This window comes from Balaenoptera acutorostrata, chromosome 2 (assembly GCF_949987535.1).
Source record: "Balaenoptera acutorostrata chromosome 2, mBalAcu1.1, whole genome shotgun sequence".
In the NCBI taxonomy this organism is placed as follows: Eukaryota; Metazoa; Chordata; class Mammalia; order Artiodactyla; family Balaenopteridae; genus Balaenoptera; species Balaenoptera acutorostrata.
Genome location: NC_080065.1, coordinates 39,020,747 through 39,039,218, shown reverse-complemented (window position 1 = coordinate 39,039,218; position 18,472 = coordinate 39,020,747). Strand labels below are relative to the sequence as shown.

The window sequence follows — 18,472 nt, the reverse complement described above, 5'->3', positions numbered from 1 at the left end:
ATGGGTCAAGGAAAAAAAATGTGAATGGAGGGGGAATTTGGCAACTGTGTGTTTGGCAGGCGACACTGTAGTCATTTAAGGATGTTTTATTCTATTTCCTCACATCTTACTTTCTTGCAACTTTGTAAAGATAGATGAGGCAACTCTCTGAGCCATAGTTTCCCATTGAGGATGTGAAGTACTTTGCACAGCTCCTACCTCAGGAGTTCAAAGTTAATGATATGGTTTTCTTATTCTTTTAGCATTTTACCACTTGTTGTCCTTGCCCTGGGCTTCTGTTCCCAGTTGTCCAAAGAAAACTGAATGTAAATTCAGAGCGTAAAAAGAAAAAGATGAACACAAATGTTAGTCTTTGCTCTCTCTCCCTTTAAAAAAAAAAAAAACCCTAATAAAAGTTAAAAGACCAAGAAGTGGGGGAATAATTTTAATTTTTTACAAAAGGTTAAATTCCATAAATAGAAAAAGCTCTTTCAAACAAGAGAGATAAGACTGGGCTCACTAAATTTTTTAAAAATACAAATTAAAACAATGAGATATAATTTAGACTAATATATGCTAATATGTGAAACTTTTCATTATAACCAATGTTGGTGAACTAGTCACTCCCAAACACCGCTGGTAGGAATGAATTTGATAGGATCTTTAGAATCGTAATATGGCAACGTGCATTAAACATTTCAACATCAATACTCTTTTGACTGGAAATTTCGTTTCTTGTATAAGCAAGAAATTATATTTAAAAACACACGTGTTTTTCAGTAAAGGACTGAGAAACATGATGCATCCGCACAATCCAAAATTATGCAGTCCTTAGAAATAGAATGGATGCATTATTTTGAAAATACATCCCAGAGGTTATCATTATAGTATGGGGTCCTCATCTCTGGACAGGCTGGTGGCCGTAGCACCAGGGTTTGGAAGGCATGGTCTGAGTGGGAGGGGGAAGCACTGGGGTTCCCATGCCCAGCTACGAATAGAGAAGAACAGAATTCCAGGACCCCTGCCTCCGTGAGCACTGTCTCTCAGTTCTGAGTCCAAATGGGAAATTCTGGCATTTCTCCATCACATGCAGCTACTTTGTATGCAGCACTCTTCTCTGCTGGAGCTGAATTAGGCTCAGACGGGAGCCAAGACAAGACTCGGTCCCAGAGCCCCGAGCACCTTGGAACCAAGCCCAGCCCAGCTGACCCCGGCAGGAGAGAGGGACCGGGCCGAGGAACTCGACGGCCCCGTGCTCCAGCAGCTTCCCTTGGCCAGGCCGGTCAGACCCGGCGGCAACAGACAGCAGGACATCGAGACTCCTGACAGCGGGCCCCCTTCTGAGAGCCGCCCTCCTCCGGTCCCCGCTTGGTGGAGCCACGAGCGGCTCCCCTCGGGCTGCTTGGAGTGGTTTGGTCGCACCCTGCGCACCTTGAGCTGCGGCTGCTGCAGGCCCATCTTCGGCGCCTAGGAACCCTGAGATTGCAGCCGGAGTTTTGGGCACTTGCCCCGTGAAAAGATTCTGGGTTACAAAACCTGCCCTCTTACATGTAATAAAAATGCAGTAAGACCTAACTTCCGAGTTCGTTGTCAATGTTTGCTTTTCTTTCCCCTTGAGTTTCTCGTTGCAGTTCTGGTCACTTAGCACTTGTAACTTGCTTGTTGGACAGCGAGCGCAGGGAAAAAAAATATTGATATATCCGCTATTTCGCCCAGCTGGTCGTTTGCCCGTGGCAGTACAGCCCGTTTTGCGGAGCCGGAGATTGCTCGCCGGCTGGTAGCAGCGGTAGTTGCTTTATGCGGGCGCTCGCTCCTTCCCGGTACTTTTAAGCGTCCGGGGACGCTGTTTTCTGGGTCGAGTCTCTGATTGGTGCACCGGGAGGGCGGTTTCCCCGTCCATCCGGAAGTGTTTCCGACGGAGCGCGCCAAACCCGGTCGCGTTTCTGGGCCGCAGGCGGGTTGACTCTTTCTCGGCGACAGCACAGCTACTTGAGCAGCCCCGGGTGTTTTCTTGGCAAAAGCGGTAAGCTGCACCGAAACCGCCGGTTTCTCACCCTCCAGTTCCATCGGAGTGCGGGGCGTGGCGAAGCTCTCCGCTGCAGAACCCCTAAATTCGGCCAGGAGCTAACTGGGTCCTGGCACCGCCGCAGCCCCGCCCTCCCACGCCTATCTCATAGTCGTATCCCTTGGGGTGGCACGGAGCCCCTGTTCCCGTTGGCACTTTCCGCGGTTGTTCTGAGCCCGAGGGTTTTCTCTCACAGAACGCGTTTGCCTAGATGTGATTACGGTGAAAATAAGGACCTTTTTTTAACCTTTGAAATTTTGGTAATTACTTTGGGGGGTGTCCAGACTGCACGGTTTGATTATTAGTGATTACCTTGTTCCATTTCCGAAGGATGACATTCTTTTATTCCTATCAGAGGCATTTTCAAGAAATAACATAAATTCAAGTGTTGCTTATGTTTATGAGATAACGTAGGTTTAATATTGCCTAGGCGGCCTAAATGGTTTGGTTGGCTCTAGTTATTTTGAAGCATGGTGGATTGTACATTCATTTACCATTCTTCATTGAAGGTACTGAAGTTTTAAAATTTTGTATTGTTTTATGTACACCTTTAAGTAATTAATTTAGTAATTAATTTTCAGTATATTAGCTTATTTGGAAATGATTTAGATATTCAAGAACATCCATCATTTAACTTTGTATAAACATTTATGTTACTTATCGCTCCTTACATTGCTGTGTATTATGTATATGTTTGGATTTGATATTAGACATTTAACTGTCATCTTAGGTTACTTTTCTTGCTGACAAATTTTGGTAGATAGAGATAGCATGAGCTTATTTGACCAGTAAGCTCATGTAGATAAAGTTTTATGTTTGCTTTATAGTAATCTTTACAATTCTGAAGACATGGGCATTTTATTGAAACCTAAAAACTTAAAGTAGCCTATATTTACCAAAGATTATTCCAGGACATATGAACTTGAAAAACCTTTTGGGTTAGTTTCTATAATTCTGAGAGTTTATGACGTAATTTATATAATTACTTATTTTTCTTTTGCCAATTAGAGATCTTTAAACATAGCACACATACATAACATACATACTTACATATACATAAACCTTTAGATACACAGTAACAGATTTACACAAATAGACATACACAGATTGTAGATTTGTACATATTGTAGATTTTATTTTAAATTTTTAACTATGTGTCAGGTGCAATAATACAAAACTCAAAAGATTAGCTGACTCAAGACTGTGATGCTGGGAGATGGATTAAGTTAACGTTACCCGTTTAGATGGCCAAAGCTTTCTACTAATGTTTTTTTTTCCCATTATAAAGATTCTTTTAGTGAAGCTATTTATGGAATCATTTTGTCTTTTAGTAGCTTCTGCACACAAATGAAAGAATGAATTCTATTGCCTCCAGAGTTTCTGGGATTCTCTGTTTTTCTGGGAACCCTGAAAGTGGTCTCATGTAAAAGTTCCCCGAAGTGGCTATAGTAATTACAATTGTTGATGAAAATTCCGTTAACAATCAAGTTAAGAAGAAAAAAGGCAATTTTATTTGAGTCAAACTGAGGATCATAATGTGGGAGACAGGCTGTCTGAAGCTCTGATAACTGGTCCTACTGTTAGCAAAGACACAGTCATTTACATTTTTGAAACCAAGGATCCTTCATCAAAATGACATACTGATGTTTTACATAAAGTTTACCAAATATACACAGTCTAGGTAAACACAAACACATCGAGCAGTAAGTCACAACGACCACCTACAGAGTTGGAAAGAATGCTAATCTTTAAGAAGTCACATTGCTAGCATCGGAAGAAAGGAACAAATTGATCTTTGCTATGGAGCAGGCATTCCCATCTTTGAGGAGGTCTGGTTAATATGTGATGCAGATGTATTAGGGAGGGAGGAGGCTCAAATGAAGACAGAAGAGAGAATTTTATGCTTAACTTTTCTTTACCTGTCTTAAAATATAATTTCCTTTTTCATTTTCCCCTTTTGATCATTAATCTTTAGATAGCATTAGGTGATCAAATATTTGTTCCCCCAATAACAGGGTCTTTGCTTACTTGCTCTGGATCCATCACGTCCCTCAGTCTTAATAGCCCAGTTCTTTCTTTCCTTTTTAGGAGTTATGCTAGTAGAATGCTTGGCAAAGGCTGATAGACAATCGTGCTCCAACAGACGCTTACAGCTTTTTTTAAAAATTAGGTCCAAACCATATTTGTGTGGTGGGGTCAAAATTCCACCTTTTTGTTACCGTATCTGTTTGTCTTCTTTAGTAGCAATTTCTTGAGCTTATAGATGACATCTTTTACTGGATTAGCAGGGTTAACAGAGAGCAGTGGACAGAAAATTTCAAGGCTTTATGGCGTGAGTATTTAAAGCTGCCTGTTCCGCTGCAGCATCAGCAAGCTGATTTCCTTTAGCTTCCATAGTGTCGGATTTGGAATGTCCTGGTGTCTTAATAATTGCTGTTTTTTTGGCAGTTGTATAGCAGTTAATAATTGCAATCTGTTTTTCGTTTTTTAGGTTGTCCTTAAGAGGTTAAAAACCTCATTGTTCCCATAGCATTCCAAAGTTGTGTGCCACTCCAGAAGGCATTGCAACTGTCAGTATAAATATTTGCTAGCTGGTCTTTAGCAAGTTGAAAAGCTAAGGTTAGGGCAATTAATTCAGCTTGTTGTGCTGACTTTTTCTGGTAAATAAGAGCTTTCACTTATATTCACTGTGAATGTTATTGCATATCCAACTCTATAATGCCCCTGCTTATCCTTTAAGTAGAACCCATCTGTAAATCAAATTAGATTAGCCTTATCAATAGGAGCTTCTTGTCAGTCATTCCTGGGAACAAGAAGACAATCTGTTAATAAAATGCAGTCGTGATTGTCTTCTTCCTGTAGTTCTGGAAGCAAAGTTGCAGGCTTAAGGTTATCACAGAAAGCAATAATACTTCATAAGAAATTAGTCGGTTTACAGAAGTGCTGAGTGTGGTGAGAGTCTAGAAGGACTCAACTGAGTGTGGAACATAAATAAAGAACATCCCCATTGCTATTTCGTCAGTAGTCTTACATAAGAGTAAAACAGCCCCCATACAAGGTGGAAGTCCTTTTGCTACGGAATCAAATTTAGTTTTAGAGCATAAAAGCAAGTCATCTACAAACATTTTTGTAAAAGCATCAGAGTAAGACAACTCTGTAAGTGATAAAAGACTTAAAAAACATGGTTAAAGACCTGATTACAATGCAGTTGTCAAGGAAATTTGGCTATTTCTGTGACATACAACAGTTAAAAATAATAACTAGAAATATGACTGAGAACATACCACAACATTTCAAATTTTAGGGAGTTCATATAATTTCTAGAACATGAGAACCTTCTAAGAAGTTTTATCATTACTTATTTGACAATATTTCCCATGTAATTTAACATAACCAAATAAGGCTAATTAGTTTACTATCTCTCTTTGAGGTGTTCAGGGACCCTCTGAAACATTCCAAAGTTAACTAGAGGTCAAAAGAACATTTAGAATTTGATTTGAGGAAGTTTGTCAAAGATATCAAAAGGTTTTAAACGTTAGGCTAAGTAGGATCATAGTCGCTGTGAAACAATAGTCATTTAACCAAAGTGACAATAAAAGATTTCAAAGGCAAGTACAGAAAGTTACAACAGATTGCTTAAGAGTTAGTAAAGAAACTTTACAAGCTATTTATCAAAAGAGATCAATATTTCAAGAAAACTTTTTTCTCTTAACAGAGTGAAAAAACAAGTTCTAGTTTTGTACAACTTTACTATCAAAATTCATTCACTTGATTAAATTCAGTCTATTCTTAGTCTGTCCTGACCATGCATAAAACTCTTTTTTCAGGGTTCCTTTTTAAATTCTTTAAAATTTCTTTTATTAAAAAAATTTTTTTCTGATCCATGCATCCTTTATTCCATGACCAACCCCTGTGCTGCATCCAAGCAACAGTACACAAACTGGCAACCAACCGCAATTCACCTGTACAACGATCTGAGGCTTACAGTACATTTAAGGCTTCTAAATTTGGAATAAATTTTTAAAAATAAAACCAAAGAACCCTCAAACCCAAACCCCCAACCAATCAAGTAGTGTAGCAATTTTAACCATCTTACACTTCTGATGCTTACTGGAGCAACTCCAGTGTGAAAACCCAAGTAACTCCTAAACTAGAAAGATTAGTTTAGTGAAATTTTAATTACATAAATTTTTCAAAGCATAAGCTTGTAATTTTTTGTCTTGGAAGTGTTATTAAATTTTTAATAGAAAACATAGGAATAAAAACATATTAACAAAATGTAGGCAATCATTTACATTACAAACAAGGAATTTGCAGTTTGTTGTTGTAGACTGACAAAAGAAAACTACCCATTAAGAATCTATGCACAGGGCTTCCCTGGTGGCGCAGTGGTTGAGAATCTGCCTGCCAATGCAGGGGACACGGGTTCGAGCCCTGGTCTGGGAAGATCCCACATGCCACGGAGCAACTGGGCCCGTGAGCCACAATTACTGAGCCTGTGTGTCTGGAGCCTGTGCTCCGCAACAAGAGAGGCCGCGATAGTGAGAGGCCCGCGCACAGCGATGAAGAGTGGCCCCTGCTTGCCACAACTAGAAGAAAGCCCTCACACAGAAACGAAGACCCAATACAGCCATGAAAAAAAAAAAAAAAAAGAATCTATGCACAATGTAATTGCAAATATGTAGAGTACTTTAAAAAAGCCTACAAGGAGGACTTTACAGGACAGTCGGCTAGGTTCTTTGTTAGACCAACCAGACGAACGAAATATTAAAACTCTGTGGACTAGTAATAAATTTACTCTTAAAAAAAACCCCCAGGGCTTCCCTGGCGGCACAGTGGTTAAGAATCTGCCTGCCAATGCAGGGGACACGGGTTCGAGCCCTGGTCTGGGAAGATCCCACATGCTGCGGAGCAACTAAGCCCGTGTGCCACAACTACTGAGCTTGCGCTTGAACTAAGCCCATGTGCCACAACTACTGAGCTTGCGCTTTAGAGCCCACGAGCCACAACTACTGAGCCCGTGTGCCACAACTACTGAAGCCTGCACGCCTAGAGCCTGTGCTCCGCAACAAGAGAAGCCACCACAATGAGAAGCCCACGCACTGCAACAAAGAGTACCCCTGATCGCCACAACTAGAGAAAGCCCGTGTGCAGCAACGAAGACCCAACGCAGCCAAAAATAAATAAATAAATTTATTTTTTTAAAAAACCAGTTTCCTTTTGTTTAAGAATATTCCAGAATATTCTTAAGAATATAATTTATAATAATTATAAATATTATATTTATATGGTTCCAGTTGATGAAGCTGTTCACAACAGTTCCAGTAAATTACCCTTTAACTGATTTGTTTGGGGGAAAGATCGGCATGTTAACAAAAATTAACGAAGGAATTTTCATCACAATGGTTTCCAGTTACACTATCACAGTTTCACAAATGGACTGGACCCCTGAATCCAGTGGCTGAAAGAGAGCTGCAGATCAAATACTGAGAACGCGGATGGAGAGAGTTTGAGTCGTGCATAAATGAATCCTACTGTGATGGGTTAGGTAGAGAAAGGGGTGTGAGCATCCTTTTTACAGCACGAGAGAACGGTCCCCCCACTCAGCTCTCATTCCCATTCTGCAAAGCAATGAAGCTGGAAATCACAACTGTTCAGTTTAACATGTGTGAAGTGGTAGAACCTCTAGATACAAAAGACCAAGATGTCCTCAGCTCTTTGACTGATTAGGACGCCCGAAAAGCTGGGCATTTATTTCCTCGTGATTATCACGCCATGACAGCTATCCAGTTAAAGGATGTGCAAAACAGAGGACTCTTGTAGATGAGATAAAATCAAGTCATCTTCAGGAATTAGGAAGTTCGTGAGATATGAACTGTTTTAGTCTTTCTAGGTATTGTGCATAAAGCTCTATGTCAGTATGCCCGGCCCCTTTGGCCCAGAGGGGCTCCACGGCCCGGGAACAGTGTTCATACATGGCCAGGCCATGGGAGAAATCGATGACCTTGTCCTTTGTACCGTGAATGACCAACACGGGAGAGGTGACTTTAGATATCTTGTCAATGCTGGGGAAAGCATCAAAGCACTATGTTTTCCTGGTATCGGGAAAAGCCACACGCAATCCAGAAATCAGAGGCGAACGGAGAATTAACGGCTGCACACTCATACCTGGAGGCCAGGTGTACAGTGGGGACGGTCCCAATGCTCTGACCATACAGGATGATGTTCTCAGGACTTAGGCCATACCAGGTGCGCAGCGCCTGCCACGCGGCGTCGATATCAGCGTAGAGGTTCTTCTCAGAGGGCTTGCCCGAGCTGACGCGCCGTAGCCGGAGTAGTCGTAGAAGATGTTGCAGTTGATGCGCGAGCGGAGGCCGATGCATCAATAGGAACTACACGTCTGGCCCAGGTCCACTGCATTGCCGTGGGAGAAGAGCTGCGTGTAGCCACTGGAGGGCGCGCAGCGCACGAACATGCAGCCGAGCCGGTTGTCCCGGGCCGTGCGCGAGAAGACCTCGACGGCGTCCAGCTTGCGCCGCGAGTACGGCCAGTCGGCGCGCTAGCTGCCTGCAAGCGCCGAGGCCCGTGCCCTCCTCGGGCTGCTGCTGCGCTGGCTAGGCTGCTGCGCCGGCTGGGGGCCGCGCTGCTCGGGCGCCAGCACCGTGTAGGTGGGCTCGGGCCGCAGGAAGGCCAGCTTGGCAGCGATGCGGCTCGGGCAGGGCGGGCAGCAGAAGAGCCAGCACAGCTCTCCCGGCGAGAAGCCGTTCCTCCTGACGCCTGGTTCGGGCATCGGGGCATCCTCGAGCGGCCAAGCAAGGCGGCTGCAGCTCGTCGGCCCTGCGGCAGGAGGAGGAGGAGGAGCGGAAGGGGAGGCGCAGGAAGGGCGAGGCGGGGCTGGCCTGGCCGGCGTGGTGCTTCGAGCCGGGGCGGGTCAACTGCGGCCCGGGTGGCCAGGCGAGGCGCAGGCGGCCGGGGCCCGCGCGCAGCACAGAAAGCCGCGGGCCGCGGCTGCGGCTGACACGCCGGCTCCAGCGCGCCGCCCCTAACCCCCCTCAGGCCCGCCGCCCACCGCCACTTTTGGGTTACCCAGGGTTCCTGTTTTTAGATTTAAATTAATTTCTACAAACACTCCACTTCATAACACAATCTATCAATAAAACAGAAAATATATTTATTAGTAGTCTGGAACATATTCTGTGTCTCGGTAATAAGAGGTCAAAAGTAGGTAAACATAAATTCCTTTAGCAATTAATGTTCAGTATTTTATCTTATTAAAAAATGATCTAGAGGGAATTCCCTGGCGGTCCAGTGGTTAAGACTCCGGCTTTCACTGCCATGGACCCGGGTTGGATCCCTGGTGGGGGAACCAAGATCCCACAAGCCGAGCAGCAAGGCCAAAAAAAAAAAAAGATCTAGACATTCAATGAATTTCCATCATTTAACTTAATTTAGCAGAACTCTAAAGCTTCAAGTTACCAAATACCTGGAGAAACTGTTTTTAGGCAGATATAAAACATTATTTCTAAAGAGCGCACCCAAAAACTTTTATCTTATTTATCTCTATTTCATTACTTATGAAAATATCATACCAAGTTAATTTTATTGTTGACCAATTTTATAACAGAGATAACATGAGCTTACTGATTTTCAGTAAACCTAGGTTTAGTATAGTATATTGTATAGTACAATAAAAGTACTAAATGTTGATGACTCTAAGGACATGTCTGTATCAATTAAACCATCAACTTAATCTTATTTTTATTCATTAAAAATTAATCCTAGATCATGTGATTCTTTAAAAAATTTGGGCTAGTTTATGTTATATTTAGAAATATTTGATTTGTAAGTGCTTATTTTTAAGTCAACAGAGCTCTTTTAACAAATTAATTTTGATAACACCATCCGAAGGTAGACACATACTATATTTATAACATACACACAGACATATGAATATCCAGAAAGACACAGAGCTCTCATAGTTTTCCTGCTTGAGTTTAAAAAGGTTTCTTTTCCCTTTTATTCTCTCAGTTTTAAGTTCTAATTTAGCCAAAGCTGTAGTCTCAGGCGATGAGCACTGTGTTTAAATTTCAAGGGCATGATAAGTATTATAAATCCAAGCTTTCCCCTAGGAATACTTTTATTCTCTGAGTCAGAATTTTGGGAACATGTTTTATCAAGCTCGCTTTCTCTGCTTATGAAAAAAACAGTTTTGGAATGTCAAAAGAGCTCTATCCTGGCCATTTAAGAGTTAAGATAATACTTGCAAGTGTTGGCTTTGTTCCAATTGTACATGAAGCCAGCTGGAGTTCCAGTGGCTGGCTGTCCATCAGGGAGCTGTAGAGCCTTTGAAGCATGTTTTCCCATTACTAATTTGGTAGTCTAATTTAGATATGATCTGAACAAATTTCTCAGGGCAGTGTGATGAATCCCATGTGTGCTGCTTCTGAGTCTAGCTCCCCAAGGAGTTACCCTGGGGTTGGTTCCACTCTTCTATGTGTCTCGGTTTCTCCCTCTTGACAGTCTAAAACTGCCGTGAGTGCTTGGAGCACTGGGTGATCAGCCATAATTATTGTGCATCCCCATGAGCAGAATTTATTTAATGGTTGTAGTGGGATCCCCTGTGGGACCACCGCTAGTCATGAGGCTTGACCCTCAGACACTTTCGCTAGGTTCTCAGTTGCCTGAGAATGCCTTGTGGCCGGAAGGAGCAAGGGTCTCTTTTCTTTTGAGCTGCAGGCTAAGTCTCTCATTTCACTAGCAAACATATATACAACATATACACCATATACACATATACACAATCTTTCCAACTTAGCCAAAAACTTAAAAAGCCAGCCAAGCCAGTTCACTCTAAAATTCCCCCTAGGTCCTTGCCTAGGAAATGTCAGTACCTCCCTGGGACTCCAAGACCCAAGAAAAATAGCTTGAGTAAAATTTAGGATGTCATTTAAAGCAATTTTGTCCAGACATCAGGAGAACTCACCAAAGCACCTGAGGAATACCTAGAAGCCTGTGGGGCTCAAAGGGTTGGGGCTGGTACCAAGCACCGGTTCGGGGTAGACTCCAGGTTTCCACTGGTGGGTGTCTCTGATATCCTGCCAACTATGCCAAGCAAATGTTGACGGAAATTCAATTAAGAATCAAGATAAGAAGCAAAAGAGAATTTTGATTCAAGTCAAACGGGATTATAACGCAGGAGACAGACGTTGAGAAGCTCTGAGAACTGTTCCTCCTGTTAGAAGGCACAGTCATAAACATTTTCGAGACAAAGGATCCTACAACAAAATGACATGCTGACATTTTACATAAAGTTCACCAAAAATACATTGTCCAGGTACACACATACTAAGCAAGTGGTATGTCACTATGACCCCCTATAGAGTTGTGTAAGAATGATAATCTTTAAGAAGTTGCATTGCTAGCGTCAGAAAAAGAAAAAAAAAAATCTTTGCTGTGGAGCAGGCATTCCCGTCTTTGAGGAGGTCTGGTTGATGTGTGATACAGATGCACATTAGGGAGGGAAAGAGGAGGCCAAAAAGGGTGCAGGAAGGGAGAGAGAGAGTTTTATGTTTAAATTTAATCATCCAATCGTTCACCCATTTTCCCAAAAGGCACAAGATTGTATTTCCCGTTTTGGACCAAGTAGAACCCATCTTTGCCTTTAGATTCCCTAAGGCAACTTAACTCTGCCCGTTTTTCAACAGCGGTTCAAAAACCATGGAATCACGAGTTTTCCCCCTTTTGAACAGAGCAGGGTGACTTACCAAGAAGCTTCCACAAAGGTCCCTCAACAGAATTGGAGAGCTCAACACAAAGGGAGTAGAGCTGGGTTCCCAGATCAGTCACAAATCAGTGAGCACAATGGGTTCCAGCACCAGTTACTCACCAGCCCCCGGATTCTTAAGGGGTCGTCTTTCCATCCTACTTTTAACGACAGTAATTGTTAAAAGAAAACTCGGAGTTTTACTGGATATTGAGGAAGAAACAAACTGTTCGCAAAAAATTAGATTTCAAACTGAAAACTCTTATGAAGCTCAAAGGTTTGACATCTCCGGGAAGCTTATAAAATAAACAAGAGGAAGTCGTTTGACCTTTACAATGATTGGTTATTAAATACAATGGGGGTATCCAGAGGGCAGGGGATTGGTTAAAGTGATTATCTTATTCCGTTTCAGTAAGACAAGGGTTTTTTGGTTTTGGTTTTAAATGATTTTCAAAGGCATTTACAAGAAATAGCTTGAGTTAAATTTTCCTTATGTTTTAAAATAAACGCGATTTAGTTTTGTTTACATGGCTTATTCGGTTTTGTTTGCTAGGGGGTTTTTCAAACCTGGTCTCTATTTTATTTCATTTCACCCCACCTCATTCACCTCATCTTATCACCTGCAACTCCCATATTTCCCGGTGTGAGCACGGCTCAGTTCTCAGTGTCCGCAGTTTCTAGGTGGCAGCACCCTCGAAAGCGCCAAAACGGACATTTGACTTTGGCCACAACGCCGCTATCTGCGCTGTGCCTGCCTTGCTGGGTCCCGGCAGCCTTAGGTGCTCTGTGTCAGTGTTTGGTCGGTCGCGGCCCCGGCAAGTGCACTGGGCCGGCGTTTCCTCAGAAGTAGTTTCCACTAGAGTGCAGCCGGAGCTTTCTCAGGGTCGCAGCCCCGCGGCCTTCTCCATCCCTCGCAGCGGGTGGCTGGCAGCAATGCACTTGCTTTGAGCCGGTTTCAAATAGCGAGTTCCGCATTAGCTATGCTGCCCATTTCACTCGCATGCTAGTCGGAGTGTGCCCGGGAATGCGCTTTGGAGCGTGGCAAACACCGATTTAGCGAGAGTGACAGCGATCATCTAATCCTAGGACTGCCCCTTTCAACGGTGTTTTGCTGTTTGTTTCTTGTAGGGCTAGTTTCTCTGAACGGTTGGCTTGTAAAAGTTCTTTTCCGGTGTGTTTTGCTGTTGTTTTGTTTTCGCTTGTATCTGCATTTTAGGATTTCTTATGCATTTGTAGTATTTTAATTTACGTGTAGTTTTCTACCGAGTTCCTGAGTGTGTCTGCGCTCAGCGGCAGCTCCCTGGGCCGCCTGCGCCCGGGAGCGGAGGAGCGCCGCTGGGTCTCGGCCGCGCCAGCGCCCCGTTCCGCGCGCCGCGGGTGCTGGGCGGGGCCCGGCTCCTGCCGCCCAGTCCGCGTTTTCTCAGCCGCACTTTCGCCAGCAGCGCGGAGCGGCCGTTTTCATTTTGGCCGCCACCCTCACGGCGCCAAAGGGAACTGTTCTCCCTTGCGTGGGCCTGGGTCCTCTGTGCCGTCGCCTTCTCGGTCCTAGCACCGCTCCGTTCGTGGCCAGCCGGTTCAGCGTCGCGGCACCGTGATTCGCGCCCACCTGGCGCTCCGTTGGCGTTTTCGCTAGGAGCGAAACGGGCCGCCGTTTTCCCGACACAATGCGAATTTGCACCCAGTGGGTGTCCTGTAGGCGGCTGCACCGTTCCTTCCTCCAACCCCGAGGTTTCTCGGCCGCTGATCGCTAGTTTCTCAGTTTCTTGGGGACTTTCCAAGGCGCCAGGCGCCTTACCTCGCTGAAGAAAAGGGGAATTCAACTAGAGTATATGCCGCGTCCAGGGCTGGTATGGGGCACTGAGTTATAACCCTGTCCAGCACGGTATAAACGCTCGGTTAATGTTAACTCCAGTTCTCCTTATAATCGTTCTCCTACAGCGATTTCTCAGGGGCAACGAAGTTCAAGAGGATTGAACTCGGCGGTGTCTGAAAATTCGTACTATCATCTCTGGGAGCTATCTCCTATAATCTTCTCACCTCGCTTTTCTAGTTTCTGGCACTGCAACCCAACCGCACCCTCCCCCTCGTTTCCCTGCCAGGATTCCATGTGCCACCGCTGTAGACGTGGGTGCTGTGACTCAGCTGTTGCAGAAACCCTGGCCTGTACACTGGGAATTGCAAACATATTATTTTTATAATCTGTTGGACCACGGGGTGATGGTTCACTTTTTCAGACTCAAAAAGAAATTTTCCAGTAAGGGCTAGCTTGTGGAACGTATAGCTTTAACAGGAGGGCTGCTGATGTGTGTTGTAGACACTGATAAGCCTTTATTTGAATACTTTGGGTTTCTACCTGTCCTTTGTATACATGAGGAAGGAAATCAGAAAGCATAGGAAATAAATGACCTTCTTGAATTTAATAAATTTTTCGTTTAATCCTCAACATTTCCAGTTAGTATTTCAAAATACTTAATTTGGGGAGAATAAATGAAATATCCCTTGAATCATGGCGAGAGTGATTTATCTGTATTAACTTGTTTGCCGTTATTACTGGTAGTATTTGGAGTACAATTCTACAGTTATTTTGAGCAATTCTAAAATCCAAAATTTTCTGCAGACATACCCCTTTGAGTTTAACCTAAGAAGAGGTTAAAGTGTACTCTATATCCAGTTAACATGAATATTAATAGGAGTGGATGATTACTGGATAATGTCCTGACCCCACAGGCAGGGTTACTGTCTTGCAGGGTAAGCACATATCATCACTTCATGATTTACACATTCTGAATTCCAACCAAAATAATTTCTGAGACGATTTTGTAGACCTGTAATTTTTCTAGTTATATAGAAATGAAAAACAGAAATGGAATTATGATATACATACCATTATGTAACTAGCTCTTTTTTACTTAATATCTTGTATCTACATAATAACATTGCATTTGTCAAGTGCATATATTCCATTTTGGATTCAATTTTTTAAATTTCTAATATTATTACAGATTTCCCAACATCCATGTTTTGGCTTTGATCATCCTCAACTTGTGGGAATTTTGTTTGTGTGTGTACTACAGTGACCAAAAGTTAACATTATGTTTCAAGAATATGTTCGCTGTGAATTTAATTCATATCTTTATATTCCCCTTTAAATTACTGTACCAAATGTACTGTCACTGCATTACAGAAAGTGTATATTGCCCTACAATGTCATGATCATTGGTGTAATAAGGTATGTTTTGAATTTATATGTTTGTTTAATATTTTGTTTTCAAATTTTGGTGAGTTTGAACATCATTTTACTGTATTTTTAAAGAAGCTCATGCTATTTTATTGCATTATGCTTTCAACAGATATTTTATAGCTAATTTTTTTGGATTATGTTTAAATAGACTTCATTTTACCCTATTCCCAAAAAACTGTAGGTAAAAGTGAGAAGAATGGCCAATTTAGTTATAAATAAAGCAAACAAAATTTTTAACTACATTCAACTTTTAATTGATATAAATGTTGGGACAAAATCCACTAGTTACATTATACAATTACTGTTTTATGAACCCTCCTCTCAAATATTCTTGCATTCTCATCCACCACTATGTCTTTGCTTATGTATCTGGGTTTTACTTCATACTTGCTAGCTATGTGATCTTGAGTTTCAAATGAAAAATGCAATATTAATACATGACATCTATGGAGTAAATATTTAAATCCTAATACTTTATGTCATAGAAGATGATTGGAATAAGTGAGGATACCTCTGCTCCTCTGGATAGAACCATGTAATTTAATTCTTTTGGAAGAATACTATATTTATGGACTTGATGACATACTTATGATTGTTTAGAAAATAAAAATGAAGTAACTATGGTTCAGGCCTCCAAAATGGAGCCAAGTGGCCATTGTGAATATGGTTTCAGGCACGTTTCTGCATCACTGAGAACCTGAACTTTCTGAACTGTATCAAATTCAAGGACACCACCAGTCCTTTTCAAAACAATACCTGCTAGCAGCTGCTAGCCCAACCTTGTAGTTTCAAAGTTCCTCCCCTTCACAACTGTGTAATGATTTCCAACACCAACCAAACCCTGCTTAGCAAGCAGTCTTACTTCTTGCCAAGGCCAATCCTAATTATCAAAAAATAATTCCTGTAACCTTGCTCTATTTTTAAGCTTCCCCCATTTTGTAGTTCATCAGAACACAATGCAAGTGCTTTCTTGAATCTATGCATCCCCTGCTGCAGTCCTAACAAAGCTCAAATGCAAGTTTTTTTTTAAACATCTTTATTGGAGTATAATTGCTTTACAATGGTGTGTTAGTTTCTGCTTTATAACAAAGTGAATCAGCTATACATATACATATATCCCCTGTGTTCTTGGAATTCTTGGTTAACAGACTTGTGCACTTGCACAAGCTCAAGCATATAAAAGTCTATCACAGAGGGCTCACTGCTAGAGGTTGAATTGTAAGTGATGGCAACCTTGATGTATTCCAGAAAATGATCTCCTGTAACAGTCAAATGGATGATCAAATATTGCAATGACTCCAGGATTACACTGAGCAAAGTGCACTTCTACAGTATCCAGCATTACTATTCAGCTTCATAATTGAAAGAGCCTATGATTGTGATTATGTATGCTCTAACACACTATCTAAATATTAAAGACACTCTAAAATATTTACTAGAATCCCAATTATATATCAAACAACGAATAGATTCAGCAGAAAGAAATTTACCTAAGTCCTTATCCTTAAATGTTTGAGAAGATTCCAGCACCTTGATTCTCACAGAAGTTAAGTCAAATGCACCCAGCATGGTTCATCATTATGTCTTACATGATTTAAGGCTTTGGCTAGTTCTGTAGATGGTTTCTTCATCTGGTCCTTCAGTGGTTACCAGCTGCAGTAGTCATGGTTTCCAGCAAAATAGAATCAATATAAAGGAGATTCTCAAGGTATCCTTGAGCTTGTGCAAGTGCACAATCCTTAAATATGGTTTTCTTCCAAAAGAAACAAAGACCAAAGTAGAAAATGAAAGTATTTAAGAATAAAGGCATATCAGTGTCCACAACACACATCAGCAGCCCTCCTGTTAAAGCTTCCTTTTTGTTGGCAGTCTTAGAGTCTTCTGTTGTCTCATCATTGGGTCTTTCCCCCCTTTCAAAGAAGCTCTCCAGCAACGTTTGTTTTTTACTCATCTTGGCTAGGGTTAGCTTGTGGGCTTACCGAAACTGTGACTGAGAAAAGTGTGCAGTGTGGGAAAGAGGCATGGATGGCAGTGGTAAATAAAATAATAGGTGGGCTATGCATGGACTAAAATAAGTGTCAGATTCTGACTTGAAGCCTGCCACCAGATGCAGCTGTACAATTGAAGTACATCAACTCACTTGCCACTATAAAGCCTGCCACCAGATGCACCTTAATTGTCACTTGCCACTCACTGATAGGGTTTTGATGAGTCTGCAAGCAATTGATTTATTATGGTCTCTCTGCTAATGATAATCTGTATTTGCAGCTGCTCCCCAGCTCTAGCATCACCGCCTCAGCTCCACCTGAGATCATCAGGCATTAGATTCTCATAAGGGGCGCACAGCCTAGATCCCTTGCACGTGCAATTCACAGTAGGGTTTCCGCTCCTATAAGAATCTAATGCCTCCGCTGATCTGACAAGAGGCGGAGCTCAGGCAGTAATGCGAGTGATGGGGAATGGGTGTAAATACAGATGAAGCTTTGCTCGCTTGCCTGCTGCTCACCTCCTGCTGTGCGGCCTGGTTCCTAATAGGCCACAGACCGGTACCTGTCTGCGGCCCAGGGGTTGGAGACCCTTGTCCTAGAGTAATGAAAATAAAGGCAATAATAAACTAATGGGACCTAATTAAACTTAAAAGCTTTTGCACAGCAAAGGAAACCATAAACAAAACGAAAAGACAACTCACAGAATGGGAGAAAATATTTGCAAATGAAGCAACCGACGGGATTAATCTCCAAAATATACAAATAGCTCATGAAGTTCAATAACAAAAAACCAAACAACCCAATCAAAAAATGGGCAGAAATGGAAGCCGATTGATGTGCTGGAACACCGAGCACTGGAGGTTGGTGGCTGGAGAGCTGATGAGAGGTGGGGTGGAAGCCAGCGGCAGTCTGAGGAACCCAAGAGGGCTTTTGGACTTCACCCTGAGGGCCACATGGAGGCGCTGAAGGAATCTTTCAAAATAATAGGTAAATTATTCACATGTAAAAATAGTAAATTGCGCACATTACAAAAGGATGACGAAGTCTCCTGCCACTTTAAGCTCCCAGTTCTCCCCAGAGGCAACCACTGCTACTCACTGCTTCTGTGTCTAAATAAATTCTTCACGTCTACACGTTAAAAAAAAAAAAAAAAATAGGGCAGAAGATCTAAATAGACATTTCTCCAAAGAAGACATACAGATGATCTGTTTTGTTATGTTTGTTCCTTTGTTTTTTTAGATTCCACATATAAGTGAAATCATACAATATTTGTCTTTCTCTGTCTCACTTATTTCACTTAGCACAATATCCTCTAGGTCCATCCATGTTGTCCCAAAGGGCAAGATTTCATTTTTTGTTTCTGAGTAATATTCCATTGTATAGTTATACCAAATGTTCTTTATCCATTCAACTATTGATAGGCACTCAGGTTGCTT

General features: G+C 42.2%; 1 pseudogene; it reads right to left on the bottom strand.

Moving 5' to 3' along the window:
* Window positions 1-7,145: 7,145 nt before the first annotated feature.
* LOC103003384 (alpha/beta hydrolase domain-containing protein 17C-like) lies at window positions 7,146-9,126 on the bottom strand (annotated as a pseudogene).
* Between the last annotated feature and the right edge of the window lie 9,346 nt (window positions 9,127-18,472).